The 19,612-nt window shown below is 43.0% G+C and overlaps 1 long non-coding RNA gene across 1 annotated transcript; it reads left to right on the plus strand.

Moving 5' to 3' along the window:
- Positions 1 to 5,594: 5,594 nt before the first annotated feature.
- Positions 5,595 to 6,368, plus strand: LOC310706106. Its single transcript, XR_014525680.1, has 2 exons — positions 5,595 to 5,955; positions 6,052 to 6,368. It is a non-coding gene; the product is annotated as an uncharacterized lncRNA (long non-coding RNA).
- Positions 6,369 to 19,612: the final 13,244 nt, after the last annotated feature.

Here is a 19,612-nt window from a genome sequence, read left to right on the forward strand (position 1 = left end):
ACACAAGCTGTGCTAAACCTTTTGGCACACAGACATCCGGAGTGTTTGTGTGCAGGAAAGCGAAAGCCCCTCAAGATTTTGCAGAGGCAAACATCACTGTCTGGTCAGGGTTGGTGGTGTCTTAGCTGAATTTAAGATAAGGTGGCCAATGGTGGTAGCGATGGTGGTGGTGGTGGTTGTTCTTGTTTTGAAAGTGTGCAATCTTCCACCATCAACTGGCCCAGTGGCTTTCAATTCTCTCCCTGATGCTTTGGCAATCCTGGCAATTGCATACCCTGGACCCATGAAGTAGTATGCAGTTCAAGAGATACATCTAAAGATTATTTCAAAAACTCACAGGGCGTTCTAGCAGGGTGGATGAATCTGTCCATATTGGTTTCTCCAACTTTAAGTTCAGTTTGAGTCACCTCTGCCACCAGTGTTTTCCTGTCAGTGTTTCTCCATATTTTTGTGTGAATTTTGCCTAACAGATATATTTTTGCAACCAATTATCTTCAATGCAATTCCTTTTTTAAATGTTAATTTCACTAATATATGCATTCTTGTGTACACCTTCCCCTAATAAACTTTGTGTACTTGTGTTATGGTTTGAGAATTGCATCACAGAACTCAGAGAAGTACACATTTTGCAGAACAGCTGTATTTCATTTCGGGAAGTGTGAATTAGGCAGGTTGCAAATCTCATTTCTCTCCCATCTCTAGATTTTGGAGCACGCGGCTTAGACACTTTGAAGACAGTCCTGCTTGCCTATCCTGAGTGACAGCCAGGCTTCTTGTTTTCAAAAATTGGGAGCAACCATTTTTCAAAACCAGCTATGGATTTTGGAGTTTGTTCTTTCTCGGTGGAACTTTTCTTGAACATTAAAGAACCTGGAAAGTTAGAAACCATTTTGTAAACTTGAACATTTAGCTCTTGAACTAAATATGGAAAAGTTAAGTGAGCAACGAGGAAAGGGATTTTCTTTTAAGAGTTAAAAGGAAGCATGAGTATCAGAATAAATGAGCCAGAGCTGCCATTTAGTAAGTCTAGGGTAGCGATCAGAACATTTCTCACCGCCAGAGAAATGAAATTCTAGAACATTCCCCCTAGAGCCACTGGAGTAAAGGAACTCACTCACTTTGAAACAGAGTGAATTAACACTTATGAAGTATACTGCATGGAGACTTTTCATCTTATGCCTGACTGACTAATAGATTGGCGAAGGGAAGGCGGGGGGAATCTTCCTTCTTTGAGGTAACTCAAGTGGGATATTGGATAGTAGTAATTAAAAATGCTAATAATATATTTCCCTGAAATGAAGAGGAGGGGAACACCTCTTGCTTTCATGTTCAGAATCAAAGTAATTCCCCATGGTTTTTTTGTTTGGGTGTGTGGATGGCAAGAAATTTCTCCTCAGAACAGATTGGCTAGTGAGTGTCGTGCCCATCCCCTCCCTTTCTTATGGAGTACAATCTGGCTGGTTTGCTTGAGCTTCCACAGCATGTTTTGTGTTAAGCAATGACTAGCCTTACAAACACCTCTAGCATAGTACTCTTCAATCCCACCTGCTCTTGATTTGTGGCCTGTTGTATAACCTGGCCCGAGCCTGCAATATGACCTAATCTTCTAGGGATGCAATATGACCTAATCTTCTAGGGATTCTTGGGGAATCTTCAGGTCAGGAATTCCAGTTCTTCAGTCCTGTAATTATATGGACTATCAATGCACCCAGAGGCAGACAGAGGTTTCCTATCGAGTGCTTACTCAGTGTTGAGCCACGGACAATCTCATCTATCTGGAAAGTGTATTTTTATGAGCTTGTGGGTACCAGACTCCCCTGTGTTGTGAGTATGTGGGTGCCAGACCTTTTAACCCCTGGATTCAGCAGGTGTTAAAATATAAGCCAGGTTAGTTTACTTGTAAGGAAATTGCCTGGGTAAGGAGCCATTAAGAGAATAAAAGAGAGGGAGATGAGCCATTAACAAAGCAAAGGCTCTAGGCTGGACCTCAGATAAAAGACAAAGACAGAGTACTATTGGTCCCTAGGGCATTAAAAGTCAAGGTAAGATCTCAGTGCAATATTGTAGCATATCATAGGACATCATGCCATCCTTACTCTGAACATGCTCAGTGGACCTCAGAATAATGTCAAAGAAGAAAAATGCAAAACCAAGAGGGGAGGAAGAAGATTGAATGGACTTGCTTTGAGCCCTTAACAGCTAATAATAATAATAATAATAATAATAATAATAATTTTATTTGTACCCTGTCCTCCCTGGCCAGAGCTGGGCTCAGAGTGGCTAACATCATATAAATAATACAATATGAACAAAAACAAGCAATAAATCAATTAAAATGCACCCCAAAATTAATTCAAATAAATTAAAATTAAAATTAGAACTGAACAAATGACAACCCTCAGATTAAAATTGAAAGCAGTTAATACTCTCCAGGACCAACTGTTTTCACTGATATTATAAAGACCTGTGAGCGGGCTGGCTCATTGGAATCCTGAATCAGAATCAAGACTTACAGCCCGGGTGAAAATGTACTGAAACATTTTGTGACAGAGTACCCTAGTAATTGACAAAGATTTTGCTGCAATCTAATTCCGGTCTGTAAATTCTCCTGCTACAGTATCTGCAGAAACTTTAAAGCAACCCTTTTTGCTCAATTCTTCAGCAGTTGATCTTGGGACAGAAATAAAGCAAACATTTAGCGCAACAGTATTGAATTTGGGAGTAGGCATATTGCCCATAGATCATTAACCCACTTGACCACCTTGTATTCCGTCAGGAGACCATCTTGTTCAAAGGATCATCAAGTACATATTTGGAAATCCAGCTAAGGAACGAGGAATCTAGCTATCTTCCCTCCCTCCAACCTCTTGGGAGCTGCAAACTGGTTGCTAACTTCTCTGTCAACAAATAATAGCATTTGCATTCTTCATAGGTACGGTGATAGTATTGGACCTACTTGCGTTATATCTGATGAGGTAAATGTTTCCTCAGAAAAAGGCTTTTTGATTCCTTGACATGGGGGAGGACACATGAGCGGAAGACAGTGGTGGAGTGTACATGCCTGTTATGGTCATGATAAGATAAGATAACAGAAGAGTAAATCTTTCTGCATGCTTCAGGTTTCTATCCAAAATGTGATGAATTGAAAACAGTGATTTTTTTTTTTTAAAAAAAAGCATTGTGAAGACAGCTTTAATTTCTGTAGCTTTTACTGCCACTCCCAGATGAATGGCACACGGCACATCTATAGCACATGAATATACATGTTCTTCGTTTAAACAGGTGAGGTCTTTGCATGGAAGGTCACCTCAGGATGGCTGCACCATCAAGTGACGATTTGAATGTGCAAATGACACTTGACGCACATCACACAAACAGCTTTCATATTGTCTCGAAGTCAGTGGATTTAGTTTGTCTGGTCGACACATCAAGGGGAATGAGGGAACAGAATCCTGAGATGGAGCACATTATTGCTGTTGGAATAAAATAAACAGAAGGGGGGAGGCACACTTTTGCAGAGATTGTAATGAGATAGATTCCGCAAAGGGAGATTTCAGAAGTAATAAGGTAGCCTCATCACAAAGAAGCATGTGTTATTGGGGGGCTAGGCAGCACACTATTTGGGGCATATAAATGGTGCCCATAAAACACCAAAACAAAACAACAACAACAACAACTTATTTATACCCCGCCCATCAGGCTGGGTTTCCCCAGCCACTCTGGGCTGCTCCCAACAAAATATTTAAAATACAATAAAACATCCCCAAACGGGGCTGCCTTCAGATGTCTTCTAAAAGTCAGATAGTTGTTTATTTCCTTGACATCTGATGGGAGGGCATTCCACAGGATGCCTGGTTCCCTGTAACCTCACATCTCATAGTGAGGGAACCGCCAGAAGGCCCTCAGAGCTGGACCTCAGTGTCCAGGCTGAATGATGGCTGTGGAGAAGCTCCTTCAGGTATACTGGACTGAGGCTGTTTAGGGCTTTAAAGGCCAGCACCAACACTTTGAATTGTGCTCGGAAATGTACTGGGAGCCAATGTCGGTCTTTCAGGACTGGTGTTATGTGGTCTCGGTGGCCGCTCCCAGTCACCAGTCTAGCTGCCGCATTCTGGATTAGTTGCAGTTCCCGGGTCACCTTCAAAGGCAGCCTCACGTAGAGCGCATTGCAGTGGTCCAAGTGAGAGATAACTAGTTGTTTCGTAACAACTTTTGGAATGCTCCTTAGAATCCAGACAAGGCAGTGCCCCTCACTCGCTCAAATCATCCATCTCTAGAGGGCCCTGGTGCAGGCTAATATTTATTGCAGGCTTTCTGCTCTGTTTATACCCTCACTAGCTTAATCTTCATGGCTAGAGTCTTATAAGAGTCACATCCACCCCCACATCCTGCATTTCCTCATATTAAAACAGAGCGTAGACAATGAGGTACCTTTTGTATTGGGGTAAATTTTCATAACTGAAAAATGAGGATTTCATGGATGGCATGACTCAACCGCCCACTGCAAGTGTGAGTTGGCTACGGTCTTTGTTAAGGGACGCGCGATAGCCAATTGTATGCGGGTGTGTGAATGAACTGTGTTATGGATGAAAAAGAATAAGGGAAAAAGCATCCATTTCCTTTTGTGGGCCTTCTTGCATAATACAGGCAAAGTCCTGTATTATGTTAACGCTGTTCTGGCTACGACCACGTTAGCCTCCTCAGATTTGATGTGTACAATTGTTCTCTATTTAATCCCTATGCCTAGCTACAAGCACTACAACATTTAATTGATTTATCAATTAGATTAAAAAACTCATTTGTCTAAAATGGTGTCACCAATTAACTAGGCGGCAGATCTCTCTATTTCTCTATATACAACTGCAGATGAAAAGCTCTATTTTAAGAGAGGCATTCTTCGTTTGATCTAATATACAGGGTTGGTCCTACCATTAGACACACACAGAGAGACAGCTGCTTCAGGTGGCAGAAACTGTTGAGCAGGGTGTGGCAGAGAGGTGCTGGAGGCTAGAGCATTGTGCACCACACTGCCATAGGTACAAGAGGCAGCCAATTTAGAAGTATGATTCAATTGCCGGTCTAGTTAGCTGCTCTACAAAGAATTAGGATGAGGGTGGTGGGGTGATATACAGTGGTACCTTGGGTTAAGTACTTAATTCATTCCGGAGGTCCATTCTTAACCTGAAACTGTTCTTAACCTGAAGCACCACTTTAGCTAATAGGGCCTCCTGCTGCCACCGCACCGCCGGAGCACAATTTCTGTTCTCATCCTGAAGCAAAGTTCTTAACCCGAGGTACTATTTCTGGGTTAGCGGAGTCTGTAACTTGAAGCGTATGTAGCCTGAAGCGTATGTAACCTGAGGTACCACTGTATTGTCTTTTACCTCAGGCAGGGAAATAGCTTGTTCCAAGATACTAGTGCTAAGACGATGCCTCTCATATCACGTGTGTTGTACCTTGGCACAGTTAGTTCTGCGCTGTTTTTGTTGTGAGTGTATTTTTTTTAGTATCACACACACATATATATATGTAGAGAGAGAAAGATTTAATTCTATTAATGTTTAATTGTTTTTTAAATGATGGCCTTTCTCTCTCTATGCTTTTAGCTGTTTTTATTTTATCTGTAATTCATCTGGAGCCCCTGTTAGGGAATATTTTAATAATACATCCAAACGCTGCTCATTCATTCTCCTAATTCTTCTGTGTGAGTTCTCTTATACCACTCAACATTTCACCCCCTAGTTGTTGCTGAACTACAACTTCCATCATCCCTGATCGCTGACCAGGAAAGGAGTCTGAACACATCTGGAGAGCTATAGGTTCGCCATCCTTGGTCTACTCTACCTGGTCAGTCCCTTCTGAGCTGTTTTGATGCCATGGCCACCAAAGGGATTAACCAGGTTAAGCTGAATGTTCTCTAGCAAACACATTTGACATGGAAAAGGAACTGAGTGGGTGTGTTTGCCCAAACCCCTCAAGTCTTCCTTTCTCAGTCCTCTCACATTACTTTTCAGTCAGGTATTATTAGTCTCATGTCCACTCTTCCTCCAGTTTACAGTGACGCCATGGAGCCAATCAGATGATGTCACCAAGAGCAAGCACTGAGGGCAAAGAGGAGCCTTGCTCTCATCCTGAATTAGCTTCAGAGACATCATCATGAAGCCACTTCTGACTGAATAAATGATGACATCACTACTTTTAGGAAGAAGGAGTGAAGCTGGAGGCAATTGTGCTCAACACTCAAGTCTGGTAGACCTTCATCTTAGCATTGGACATTAGCATTACATTCTACCATATCCTTTTGAAGAGGGGAGCCATTGCCGTAACTGCCTTGCCAACCTGTACAATAAATGCTAACTTTCACAAAATGTCTGACATGTACCCTAATATATACTCAGATACGATTCTCCACGTTCCACACTAAGTATATGAACAGTGTCTTTGATGCAGCTCACTTTTTCTGTTAAAAAGTAATAAACAGGCAGGGTATTGCTATGAAAAAAAAACCCTCTCTCTGAGTGTATATAATTGAAGGTGTGCTATTAAAACCAAAGACATTTCCTGAAAGTTCAAAGGAGTGAATTGCAGCATCTTAATGCGCAGCTCTTTTTTTACTGCCTTATAAATTGGGGTGTTTCTTTCAGCCATTAACTTTTGTCATGCTAACTCAAGACTGCAGCAATGTGGCTGCAAAGGAAAGAAACGGAGAGATTTGATTCTCTGCCCTCACACAACACCAGAGAAAGTTCGTTTCAAGCCCAGTTCATTCCTCCACTCACTGGGGTTGAGAAGGAATGCCCCCCCCCCCCCCGTCCCTGCCCTGATAGATCATGGGTTTTGCAGCTTCAGTCCCTGAGCCACTTCCATTTAAAAGGGACAGATAGCGAGTGGTGTGAATTATCCCTGACCGTGACCCAGAGGAGCTGCTGTCAGTCAGAGTAGACATTAGACAGGTAAAGATAAAGGTAAAGGGACCCCTGACCATTAGGACCAGTCGTGGCTGACTCTGGGGTTGCGGCGCTCATCTCGCTTTACTGGCCGAGGGAGCCGGCGTACAGCTTCCGGGTCATGTGGCCGGCATGACTAAACCGCTTCTGGCAAACCAGAGCAGCGCATGGAATGCCGTTTACCTTCCCACCAGAGCGCTACCTATTTATCTGCTTGCACTTTGAAGTGCTTTCGAAGCAGGGACTGTGCAACGGGAGCTCACCCCGTCGCAGGGATTCAAACCGCCGACCTTCTGATCGGCAAGTCCTAGGCTCTGTGGTTTAACCCACAGCGCCACCTGCGTCCCTAGACAACACTGAGCTAAATGAATAAACCGAGGGCCTTCTGGCGGTTCCCTCACTGCGAGAAGCCAAGTTACAGGGAACCAGGCAGAGGGCCTTCTCGGTAGTGGCGTCTGCCCTGTGGAACGCCCTCCCACCAGATGTCAAAGAGAACAACAACTACCAGACTTTTAGAAGACATCTGAAGGCAGCCCTATTTAGGGAAGCTTTTAATGTTTGATGTATCATAGTATTTTAATATTCTTTTGGAAGCCGCCCAGAGTGGCTGGGGAAACCCAGCCAGATGGGCGGGGTATAAATAATAAATTATTATTATTATTAAACAGTCTGCAGTAGCCTAAGACAGCTGCCTCTGTTCCTAACATCTAATGCAGAGGCAGACCTTGGTAATCTTTGCATATATGGCGCCCTGAGCAAGTCCAAAATTTGGCACCCCCAAATGGGTTTTCTCAATTGTCCCCTTGGCTCGGTGCTCTGTGTGGGGGAACTGCCCATACCACTCTGAATCCAGCACTCATCGAAGGCTGTGTCCACTTTAAAGCACATTCTTCCCCTCAAAGAATTCTGGGTACTAGGAATTGTAGCTTTGTGATTGGTACCCAGAAGGTACAGTCAGTGGCGTAGCGTGGGTTGTCAGCACCCGGGGCAAGGCAAGTAATTTGCGCCCCCTAACCCGTGGATTTGCGCCCCCTAACACTAACCCCCAGGTGTTGCGCCCGGTGCGGCCAGCCCCCCCTGCACCCCCACGCTACACCACTGGGTACAGTACCCAGAATTCTTAGAGGGGAATAATGTGCTCCAAATGTGCATTCAAGGTACAGTGCATACATGGGCTAAATAGTTTTTCTATACAATTTTTGTTAAGTGTTTTAGAAGCTCTAAATCACTATGCAACTTTTCAAGATCAACAGCAAACAACAAAACAAACATCAAAATAATACAATACAAAGCCGGCACTTATATTAAGAACATAAAGTCTTATTTCCAAAATCCGTGTAGGCAACACTTGTCCCATATGTTTATACTCTAAAACGCATCATTACGTGGAGGCAAATAGTCATAGTTGGAAAAGCTGGTGAGGAAAACAGAGGAGAAGAAGCTGTTTTTAGAGTTGAACTCTTCAGTAACACCATGCAAATGTGCATTTAGATGGCGGCCGCAAAGAGTTGTGCTACTCTTCAGCCAATTGTCAGAAGAGATAGTGGATCACAACAAAACCCATTGTCCGGAGATAATCTGATTGGGTGGGTTTTTCCACAGCAAGAACATACTGTTCCCTGCAGTACCAGATGTTCCAGCATAGTCTTAAGCATAGTCTCCTTTCAAGGAAAAGTGGTTCCCTCAGGCTGCAACAGAAGGAGAGATGGGAACTGGTCTACTGTGTCTGCTCTGTTGAGAGACCACCTCCATTTGGCTCCACCTCGTCTCTGAATTCTTTCCTTCCCAGCTGGCCTTATCAGGAGCTGTTATGTAACTTTCATTTACTTACTACATTTATGTTCCATCTTCCCTCCAAGCACACGTGGTTCTCCCCACCTGCATTTTATCCTCACAACAACCCTGTGAGGATGGTGGGTCTGAGAATAGTGACTGGCCCAAGGTCATCCATTGAGCTTTGTGGCTGAATGGGAATTTGAAGCTGGAGGTGGTATTCAGCTGTGTTGTACTCAGAATAAATCTATTGAAACCAATGGGCCTAACATAGTCGTGGTTATTAGTTTCAACAAGTCTACTCTGAGTAACAGACAACTATCTCCCTGGGTTTCCACTGTGCTGCTCTGACACTAACCAATCTCTAAGAATTTGTGACTGAAGTTGCTTGTTTTCCTCTTCCCTCCTCCACCATTTTGTGTTATGCCTTTCAGGAGATCTGCAGACTGTCCTGTTTTTATTGATCTGACGTAAGATGCTCTGGGAGTCTTTCAGGCTGAGGAACAGGGTGAAATGGCTTTAAATAAAATGTTATTTCCATCGTTGCAACTACCAGTTCAGATAAAATTATTTGTTTAAGGAATATAGCTTCACAACATTTAGAAGATTAAAATTGCAAAACTTTAGGGATGTCTGCAGCTACAGTAGTTCCTATAAGGAATAGCCGTGAATGGACATGAATTTCTGATAGTTGTGAACTGCTTTGATGTGGGTTTCTTAATATATGATTACAACAAGAAGATGAGGAAAATAATAAGGAGACTATCTGGACAGAACTGGATAGAACTGGGAAATTAAAGCAGCAGCAAGAGCGATGTTTGGTTCCCTTTCGGAGCGCCAAGTATGGGTACCCCCAATAAAATTTTACAAATTTGGCTGTATAATTTGGAACTAATTTGATTTGGAATTAATGTGATTTGATTGGCCTGTTAATAAAAATTATTTATAAAAAAAGATGTGGGTTTCTTTATATAAATTTTATGAAACGAATGAACAAAATACGAAACAGAATGGGTAGGATTCACTTAACCAGTCCTATCAATGTAAGACCTGCGCAAGGAGATTTCTTTCCTGTCCTTCTCCTACATGCCTCCCATGTTCCCTAAATTGGCTGGAGCCCCCCTGCCCCAGGGAGAACCCCCAAAACAATAGAGGAAGGAGAAAGGGAATCATTCTGTCAGGCAATATGGAATGCTTGTGCAGGTGGAACATTTGGAAGAGCGCAATATGGAATTCTGCCCATTGGTTCCAGAAATATCTGATGGTCCTCCAGCTCTATTAAAATCTACAAGATAGTTTTAATCTGGAGCTGAATTTCAATTAAAGAAAAAAAACAAGCCATCTTTTAAGGCACTGTGACTTACCAAAGAGTCAAGACTGCTGCATGATTCTGGTCATAGTTAATATAAATAGGCACCTGTAATGGCAATATAACATGGGTATATATTGCCTTATACAAGACAGAGCATATTTCAGTCCACCTGAAAGCACAATAAAAAAATTCCTTCCAGTAGCACCTTAAAGACCAACTAAGTTAGTTCTTGGTATGAGCTTTCGTGTGCATGCACACTTCTTCAACGCATGCACACGAAAGCTCATACCAAGAACTAACTTAGTTGGTCTTTAAGGTGCTACTGGAAGGAATTTTTTTATTTTGACTATGGCAGACCAACACGGCTACCTATCTGTAACTGAAAGCACAATGTTTGTGCTGAAAATGTTTGGCGGCAAACACTGAGCCCAACAAGCTATTGCTTTCAAGTCCTGCTTCTGGGATTCCCAAAGACACCTGCTTGTCCCATCCACATTGGTGGGTGGCTGCAAATTTGCACAAGGCTTAACTTCTTCTTCTTCTTCTTCTTCTTCTTCTTCTTCTTCTTCTTCTTCTTCTTCTTCTTCTTCTTCTTCTTCTTCTTCTTCTGTTGTTTAGTCGTGTCCGACTCTTCGTGACCCCCTGGACCAGAGCACGCCAGGCACTCCTGTCTTCCACTGCCTCCTGCAATTTGGTCAAACTCATGCTGGTAGCTTCGATAACACTGTCCAACCATCTCATCCTCTGTCATCCCCTTCTCCTTGTGCCCTCCATCTTTCCCAACATCAGGGTCTTTTCCAGGGAGTCTTCTCTTCTCATGAGGTGGCCAAAGTATTGGAGCCTCAGCTTCAGGATCTGTCCTTCCAGTGAGCACTCAGGGCTGATTTCCTTCAGAATGGATAGGTTTGATCTTCTTGCAGTCCATGGGACTCTCAAGAGTCTCCTCCAGCACCATAATTCAAAAGAGGCTTAACTTACATGTGCTTAAAAAAATTACATATGCTTAAAAAGATGTGCATAGATGTTTGCAGGAAGAGGCTGAGATCTCACCAGCAGGGCACTTTGCCATGCATCCTACTGCTGAATTTGCAAAGTTATTGTTGTCTCTTTCAAAAATAATAATAAAGGACAGAAGGACCTGCAGATCTGGGGCCTTCCACTGCAAAAGATCTAGGGCTTGGGGTCCCTGGATCACTGCGTATAAATGGTGGATTTTATTGGCTTGATTGGTCACAAGTTGTGTAGGTCTTCAAAATATCTCTACCCCAGGTCTTTCCACTTGATTGCTGTGAATGCAGTTTTTAAGCCCCACATAGTTCTATATTTTATCTGCCTTCAAAATGGTCAAGTTTTGGTCGAGCAAACTGGTAATTTAGATTAGATTCATTTCTGGACTGAGGCCATTTTTGCAGACTGAGAGCAAACATTTCCAAAGAGCTAAAAATTAATGCATTGCATGGTTTATTTCTTCGGAGAATGTGCCAACCTACCATTTACTTTAAAAGATTCTGTTTATGAAGATTTTTGGAAACACACTTTGATGGCCCTGTGATTAAACAACTGCTGCAAGCAATGCATACTTAATTAAACTTCAGTTTATAATTGTGTACTTTGCAGCTGGAATTGAAAAACCTGCAAGCTCCTTAGAAGCCCGAACGTTTTGTGTCATAACATAGACATAATTACCAAGGTATATGAAGAAGGTGAAATATGGAAGAAGGTGGATTTTTTAAAAAAGCAAACAAACCTAGTTTTATTTATTTTAATTATACAAACCTAGTTAACATACTCTGATGAGACAAAAACCTTTCTTCACCTTGGCATGTGCCGCTGGAATAGAAGAAAAGTGCATGCCGTTGCATGTAGATATAATATAAAACATCATAATCTGTTCTTCTTCAATGTGAGCCAAAGTTAATAGGACTAAATACAAGTACACTCATTAGCCCTGTACAGTAACTGACTTTAGAAGAGCCCATAATTAAATGGTAGATTTCAGGTGTCAGGGTTAGCAAAGTGGGGAGCAGTAAGATTGGCAAGTGTGACTTTTTAGTTTGCGTTCACTGCAGTGCCAGCTGTATGTTGGATATTAGATAATTCTTCATTACATTCACATTTTGGGCACATGCCAACCAAAGTTAAGTCCCTTTGATTTCATTGGTCATGGTTTAGACAAGTGTTTCATTCTCTCACATTGAATTCAGAGTTACTTAAAAGTGCATTGCACTTGCTAGATTGTTCCAGGTGTTAATTTATTTAGTGCTATTTTTACAGTTGCCATCACTCATCACTTTGTGTGGGAATGGTCTTGGGCAGACCTAAAATTTCCTGACTGAATATAAGAACAATACTGTAGCTTATGCATAAATACCCCTCATCTCGTCCCCTTTCATAATTAATCATGGTTTAGTGCTGTGTTGGCACTGAGGCTAATGCCAACCATGGTTACTCTTAATTATGGTTTGCAAACCAGCTTCAAGCACTGGGATCAGACCTTGACCTTCTTCATGTGCAGGAAGCAGCATAACACCTTGTGCTATTGCACATGCTCAACAGTGCCCAGTTTTCTGGGAAGAAGTAAATCAGAGAGCTACGTTTGAACCAGTGCCTGTGGTTTGTTTCTCTCCAAATAAACTGCTGTTGGAAGCCAGGGTTTGTTCTTAGCTTACTGCTTCTGGTTTGTTTGCAGGAAACCAACTGTGATCACTGGTCCACATTGTTTCTTCCTGGCATGGCAAAAGCAAGAGCAAATGGGAACTATTGGGTTTACTTTAAACTATGTCTTAATGTTGTGTGCAACATTAAGGCTGCTGTTTTCAAGCTAACCATGGTTTGAGGTCATGATCAGCACAGAGTTAAGGCTACTTTGCAGAGGGAGGAAGGATGTGCAGGTTTCAGAGACAGAGGGCCATACGAATAAAATGATGACGATGAGAGAATGAATGCAAATCGGCTGGGCACTCTTACACTCGTAATCATGGGCACAAGAATGGGAAATGTTTGCTCTCAACTGGGCCAGTGTTGGAGTATTTTACCAGTGAAGTTCAGTTAAGGAAAAGATAACTAAGTGGCAGATCTTACAGATCAATCTGCTCTTTTGACCTGAAGACGCTGAAGCTGAGCTGCTTACTCTCTTGAAAAACCCCTTGGTTCCCATATTAAACCTCCTGCCTGCTACCATTTATCGTATGAACTGCATAGAGACAGCTGTAAATAGTAAGCAAAATATAAATAAAGATGCACTGAACCTGGCATGCATTTTGCATGTCAAGTTCGACAGTGCAAATAATAAAACTTGAGCTTAATTGTAAACATAATAATGGGGTGCTTACTTAAATGTTCACTGTTGAGACCAAAATTCTCTTTTGTAGTCTGCAGCATTAGAATTTCATGCCTTTAATTTAAGGGGGGGGGGATTAATGGCAGAATGAAATTTAGCGCCTTCCTTCCAGCAACAAAATTTACATTTCAGCACTAAAGTGCATGTACGTACACGTGAAAGAAGGTGCTGAAATTTATCCTTCACAATGTAAAATGTTGTTTTCTGCATTCATGTGCTCATGTAGTGAATGAAGACACAGCTCTGTGGTCCAAGACCCTCTGCTGCTGATCCCTCTCACCCCCAGCACCTGCTAGCTGAGGTGGATGGTTGTCTCACACAGTATGGGTAAGGATGGCTTTGAGAAAGACTCAAAAAAAGGGAAGGCAGAGCATTAACAGTGAAAGGAGGACAGCAAGTTGCAAAGGAAGACAAGCCTTTCTCACCTTTGGTTCTGGTTCAAAATGGTAGTCTGCCTGGAGCCCCCTGAAAAGGCTTCTGAAACTTTTTAGATTAGGCAACACTGTATCTAAGATAAAATACTGTTTTCTCTGAATTATGTGTAGAAACAGTTGTGAACAGAACCATTGTCGGAACAGAGATAAATGTGATCAGGTTCCTGCAATCTAAAGGGCATGATGTATAGGGTTGTCAACTGAACTTGACTCTAGTTTCCAAATCTCTAGCCAAGTGGAAAAATAATGTGCAGAGCAGCCGAAGAGAACTATTTGAAAATTCTCCAAACTCAAAGCGTAGGGGAGAGAAGGTTGCTGAGTTAATGAGAAGATGGAAATATTTGTGAACAGAGCTGTTCAATTTACCAGTCAAATGTTACTAGTTTTTCACTTGTATGAGTTTCTGAATCATCTGAGACCTACAAATACCTCAGCCAGTTCATTGGTTTTGTAACTATTCATAGTTTCCCATTTTGGAATTAATCCTCCATGACTTTCAGTTCTGTTGTGTTTGTGAAACAACTACTAGTAATGGAGCTTCTGGGTGCTACCTATGACATGCTCAGAGCAGACCCATTTAAATCAATGGACTGCCTCCACTGTCAAAGGCAGTCTGCTGGGAATCACAAGTGGGGAGGGTGCCGATGAGCTCAGGTCCGGCTTGCGAACTTCCCACAGGCACCTGGTTGGACACTGTCAGATCAGACGCTGGACTAGACTAGATTGGTCTGATCTAGTGGGGCTCTTTTCATGTTCTTATGTGCTTCTAACTTAAAGGCAAAGGCAGTTTTAGGGTAGTGCAACAATGCTGTAGAATGGATTGCAAGAGGTGTTGGGTATTTTAGTGTTGTAGAGGGTGCCAATGAAATTTGAGAGCTCAAAGTCTGCCACTGTCGAAAATAAAAATGGGAGCAGCCTCTGGGCAAGGGAGGAAGTGTGGGGGGAATGCAGCTTTGGGAAGTGAAAGATACCACAGAGCTCTGTCCAGTCATGCAGCAGCAGAAGATGACCTCCCAATCTATCGTCTGACTCAAATGGTCAAGAGCTGTTGCTCGAGAGCAAGAATGAGACAAAGAGCAGATCTCCCCCAGGTATTTAAAGCACATTCAACACATATTTGAAGCAGTTGGCTTCCCCCAAAGAATCTTGCTTGTTAAGGATGCTAGGAACTGTTGCTCTGTGGTGGGAGAAGCTATAATTCTTTGGGCGCGTGAAAGGGGAAGCCATCATGACCCAACTGTGCCCACCAGGCAAGATCTGATGGGGCAGGGAAGGTGGAGTGACAGCAATTTATCCTGAGTCGTCTATCCTTCTATACAGGATGGCATCCATCGCCTCTTGACCCAGTTTCAGTTACAAGATCTTCAGGTGATCATGAAGATGGATAAGAGGCACTTAAAAATTTGTCTCTTCAGATCCGATGCAGAAAGGGATTTAACCACGATTGCCTCTACCAAAAATTCACCATGGTTCCCACTTAGCAAAAGGGAGCACATCTGAGCTAGTTATCTGACAAAGCTCCCACTTGCTGTACTAAGAATTGCTTTTACAGAATTACGATTCCAATTGAGGCCCTCGGCGGTGGTGGATGTCGGTACAGCAAAGTACAGTACAAGGAGAGACTTTGTCTGTGTGGGCAACCTTGTGTAGACGACCTGTACCACTATTTATTGCAATGCCTGCACATTGACCGCACAAGAGACCCATTTAGATTTCTCTGCCACCACTGCATCAGCACAGAGGACTTACTTTGAGTAGTACATTCTAGGCCCCAAGATCAAACCTTGACAATGTACTGAGATAATACACTTGATAATAAATGCATCTCTTTGAGAAGATTGTAACCGTGATATGTTAAAGGAACTGGCTGTGAGACAACAGCTCAAAATTAGTTGGGCTCCCAGCTATAGATATCCATTCTTCAATGGGCCTGGCTCTCATCTGAGCAGAGATTTCCAATCTGGTGCCCTCCAGCTATTTTAGACTACAGCTCCTACAAGACCCAGGGGCCAGGAATGATGGGAACTGTGGTCCTTCTGGAGGTTGGGGAAGACTGTCTAGGTTAGCCAGTTCCCTCTCAGCTCCCAGGAGTCCTAGCACTCAACAGTTCCTCTGCTCTTCCCGGATCACTTTCCCCTTTCTTGCAGCCAGACACCATGTTGAGAACAAATTAGAAGGTGATGACTAGTTCTCTGAAATGGTGGGATTTTCACTCCATGCCTTCTTGCTCAACCCATACGGAGCACTTCTGAGGTGCGGACTGTCAGTTTGGTTTCCTCATTCCAACCTGGGAGGGCCAGTAGCAGCAGCAGCAGCAGCAACCCTGTCATATTTGCCTTTGATCTCCACACTCCCGCTCAAGAGCTTTGCATGGCATCAAAGTTTGCAGGAAGGATGAGGTGACTTCAAAGGAAATGACAGCCTGTCGCATTAAATGAATAACAATTGGCAGGCAGGATTTGAGAAGCAACGAAGGGGCTGAGGCGGCCATGGGAAAATTAATGAGCAAAAAAGGAGGGAGGGGAAAACCCCTGCAGAATGATTTTGTCAAACATTTATGAAACGTTTTGGATTAGGTAGTATTACCTGCTGAGAGTCGGGAGTGTCAGCAGCCAGCCATCACCCCCCCCGTCATAACACCCCTAATTCACTGGGGTCATCATAACTGGACCCATGGGGCATAAATATGCAAGACTAGCTCCCTTCTATGCCATAAATTCTTTTAAAATAAGTATGTTTTAATATTTCATTGTGTGTATTTTAATTTCACTAAAGGGGCATGAGGGGGGTCAGTCAGGTCCCACTTAAAGAAGGGAAACGAAACCTCAGATGTCTGAAGTAATGGGATCCCAATGATGTCAGCATGTTGAAAACTCTTAACCAAATGCCACAATAGCGACTTAATCTTGATCCCGGGTTAAGATAAGGAGGTGTTAACCAGACAGTATTGTGTTTTGTTCGTGCCTCCAGGAGAGTTTGAATTCAAAGAAAAAAAGGAGAGGAGTATGTTATCAAAGCCCTGAGAACCAATACCTATTTCTGAGAATTTCTGAAGAGGAACTATAGTGAGTGACTGCATATGACTGTGGTTTTTTGTTTGCATAGATTAACAAACCAAACCAAAACAAAGTAGATTTTCACAGAGCTGCTCTTCCAGTCCCAGGGTTAGGCCTTTTGGTGGGATCAGCCTCTTAATAGGATTAAAAAACCCCCAAAACTCTCGTTATTTTTGTGACCAGTCAGATCTTTCCAAGAGGGATCTCCCGGGTGGGAATCGTTTTGTTTCAGTAGTGATGTGTGCAGGATTGGGGGTGGCGAATGCAGTACTCTTAGCAACACAAGTGAAGGGCACCCATTACCAGGGCACTTTGCTTTGCCCATAGCACTTAGCATGTGCCAATGACACCAGGCACCTCTGCCATGGCTGGGCACTGCTGATCGCTCTCTGGGCATGGTGCCCATGTTGTAGTCTGGTCACACCCTTATCTCTGCTAAGTGATGCTTCCTGGTTTTTGCCTCTTTTTGCCAGTCAGCTGCTGTGCATGAAGAAAAATGTGTTGAACCTCCCCTTTCCCACAAAGCATCACTGTTTAGCTCCATGTTGACTCCATGTTGCCTCTGACTTTGTACATCATGCGTGATTCTTCCCTTGATGCCAACCCACCTCCCCAGGCTCCCTGTCCTGCTGCCAGATTCTTCTTTGGCAATCACTCATAGCCAAGTAAGATTGTCTTCCATGAGTATTGTCTCAATGGTGTGTCTGTATGTAACTGTGGAGGCCAATTCTGGATTCACACGTCCTTCCACAGTGGGGACATAGGTTTTTGTGTGGGAGCTGATCACGGTGAGGATTTGCCAAACATGCCTTCTTCTTGGCTCGTTTCTCCCTTTTGCCCTGAATTTGTGCTTCAAAGTCCATGACACCTTTGGTAAAGGCTATTCTCCAGTTGGAGCGCTCGCAGGCCAGTGTTCCCCAGTTTTCTGTGCTTATACTGTATTTTTAAAGATTTGCCTTGAGAGCATCTTTAAACCTCTTTTGCTGTCCACCAATATTTCGCTTTCCATTCTTTAGTTGGGAATGCAGTATTTGCTTTGGAAGACAATAATCAAGCATCTGAAATACATGACCAGTCCAAAAAAAGTTGATGTTGAAGAATCATTGCTTCAACACTGGTGATCTGGTGCTGTACAGCATTTATCATGTTCCAATTCTTATATACCCCTCACTGCCACTACCTGACAATGACATTCAGATCACATGGCTGGCAACGTCTGTGCAGACGCATATGGCTTTACAGGTATAGCAAACCATGGCACAGGCATTTCAGAACGCAGCCTTGCGCTCATCATAAAAACAGGAACCCAAGAAAATGTATTATAAAAATTCAGAGTGACTTTATTTTTTGAGTCTGCTGAGGACCTGAGAGACCAAAGGAAGTATTTCAATTATATTTATTATTCAAGATGGACCAACATCTGTTTCCAATTTGCACTGATTATTGACACATCTGGCTGCTTGGCCTCAGGAACTACAAGTTGCTGTTTGTGGCATTATTTTCTGAATCAACGTTTCAGACCACCCGGAAAATAATACAGATGAAAAGGTGGTGATATTTGTAACAAGATTACCTTTTGGCATTGGCTAACAATTGCACTAATGGGGATTCTGTCATCTTGTGTTTTATAAATTACAGTGATATATTTCTTTGACACCTGCAGGGAGAATGGGGGTCTGCGGCCAAAAGGTTTATTATTTGACAAAGATGAATCGGAGTGGCCTGATAAAGACTTCAAGTAGATACTAGAAATCTAAGCGGTAGTTAAATATTTGGCTTAACAAGTCAAAGTCCCTTGGTTGAAACAGAATCCAAGATGGATTGACTGCTGATTAAGGTGCTTAAAGGAGCTCTTTGCTATATGATTTGATATAGCATATATATTACCCACGAGTAAAAGATCTTTGATAAAAGGGAGCATTGGTAGGGTTATGCTGAGCTGAAGTCCTTGTTGTTGGGGAACACTTTTAGCAGTGTGAAAAAGCCTCTTCTTTTGATGGTTTTTTGGGCAATGCCTGTAGAAACCTTTGCTTATTTGTCTACATTTGCCTCCAGGGTTGTTGCCAGTGCCGCTGTTCTGCTTGAGCAAAAGACGTCCACTTGCCCAATGGGACTTTCCCCTCCATGCCTTTCTCTTGCAGTTCCCCGCACATGCTCAAAGTCTTCTCCAAGGGGTTGGGGGCCCACTGGAGAAGTTTTGCGGGGAGAGGAAGCCTTGTTGTGCAAGTGGAACGCTGCTTGCACAGCACTGGATACAACCACCTCATCTCTTTGTTTGCTTTGTCTTCAGTGACATCATAATCAGTGCTATTTTTCTAGAAAAAATAGAACTCACCATGAACACCTCCCTTGTTCTCTTAGAATGGCAACAGTGCCCATCTGAGAGGTGCCGGAATTGAGTTCCAGCGAGTTCCGGCTGAAAAAAAGCCCTGATCGTAATGTACCATATGTGATCAGTTGGGCAATATGCCATTCTGCTCACGACATGATCCCTGATCTGACTGAGTTCACCCACATTACTAACCTAGGGAGCATTGCTCTCAGGTACAACCTACTTTGCTTGCCTTAATTAATTGGTGTAGATACCAAAGTTTGGAGCCAACACTTACATGAGCAGACGTCATTGTGACAGGGGAGGAAATGTCACAGCAGTTTGGAGACATTCTGGTAACAAGCGACCAGAAGTCTTATGAGGGAATTGGGCATGATGAGCCTGGTAAAGAGGAGACGGAAGAGAGACAGCCATCTTC

Source organism: Podarcis liolepis, assembly GCF_965112155.1.
Source record: "Podarcis liolepis genome assembly, chromosome: 4".
Lineage (NCBI taxonomy): Eukaryota > Metazoa > Chordata > Lepidosauria > Squamata > Lacertidae > Podarcis > Podarcis liolepis.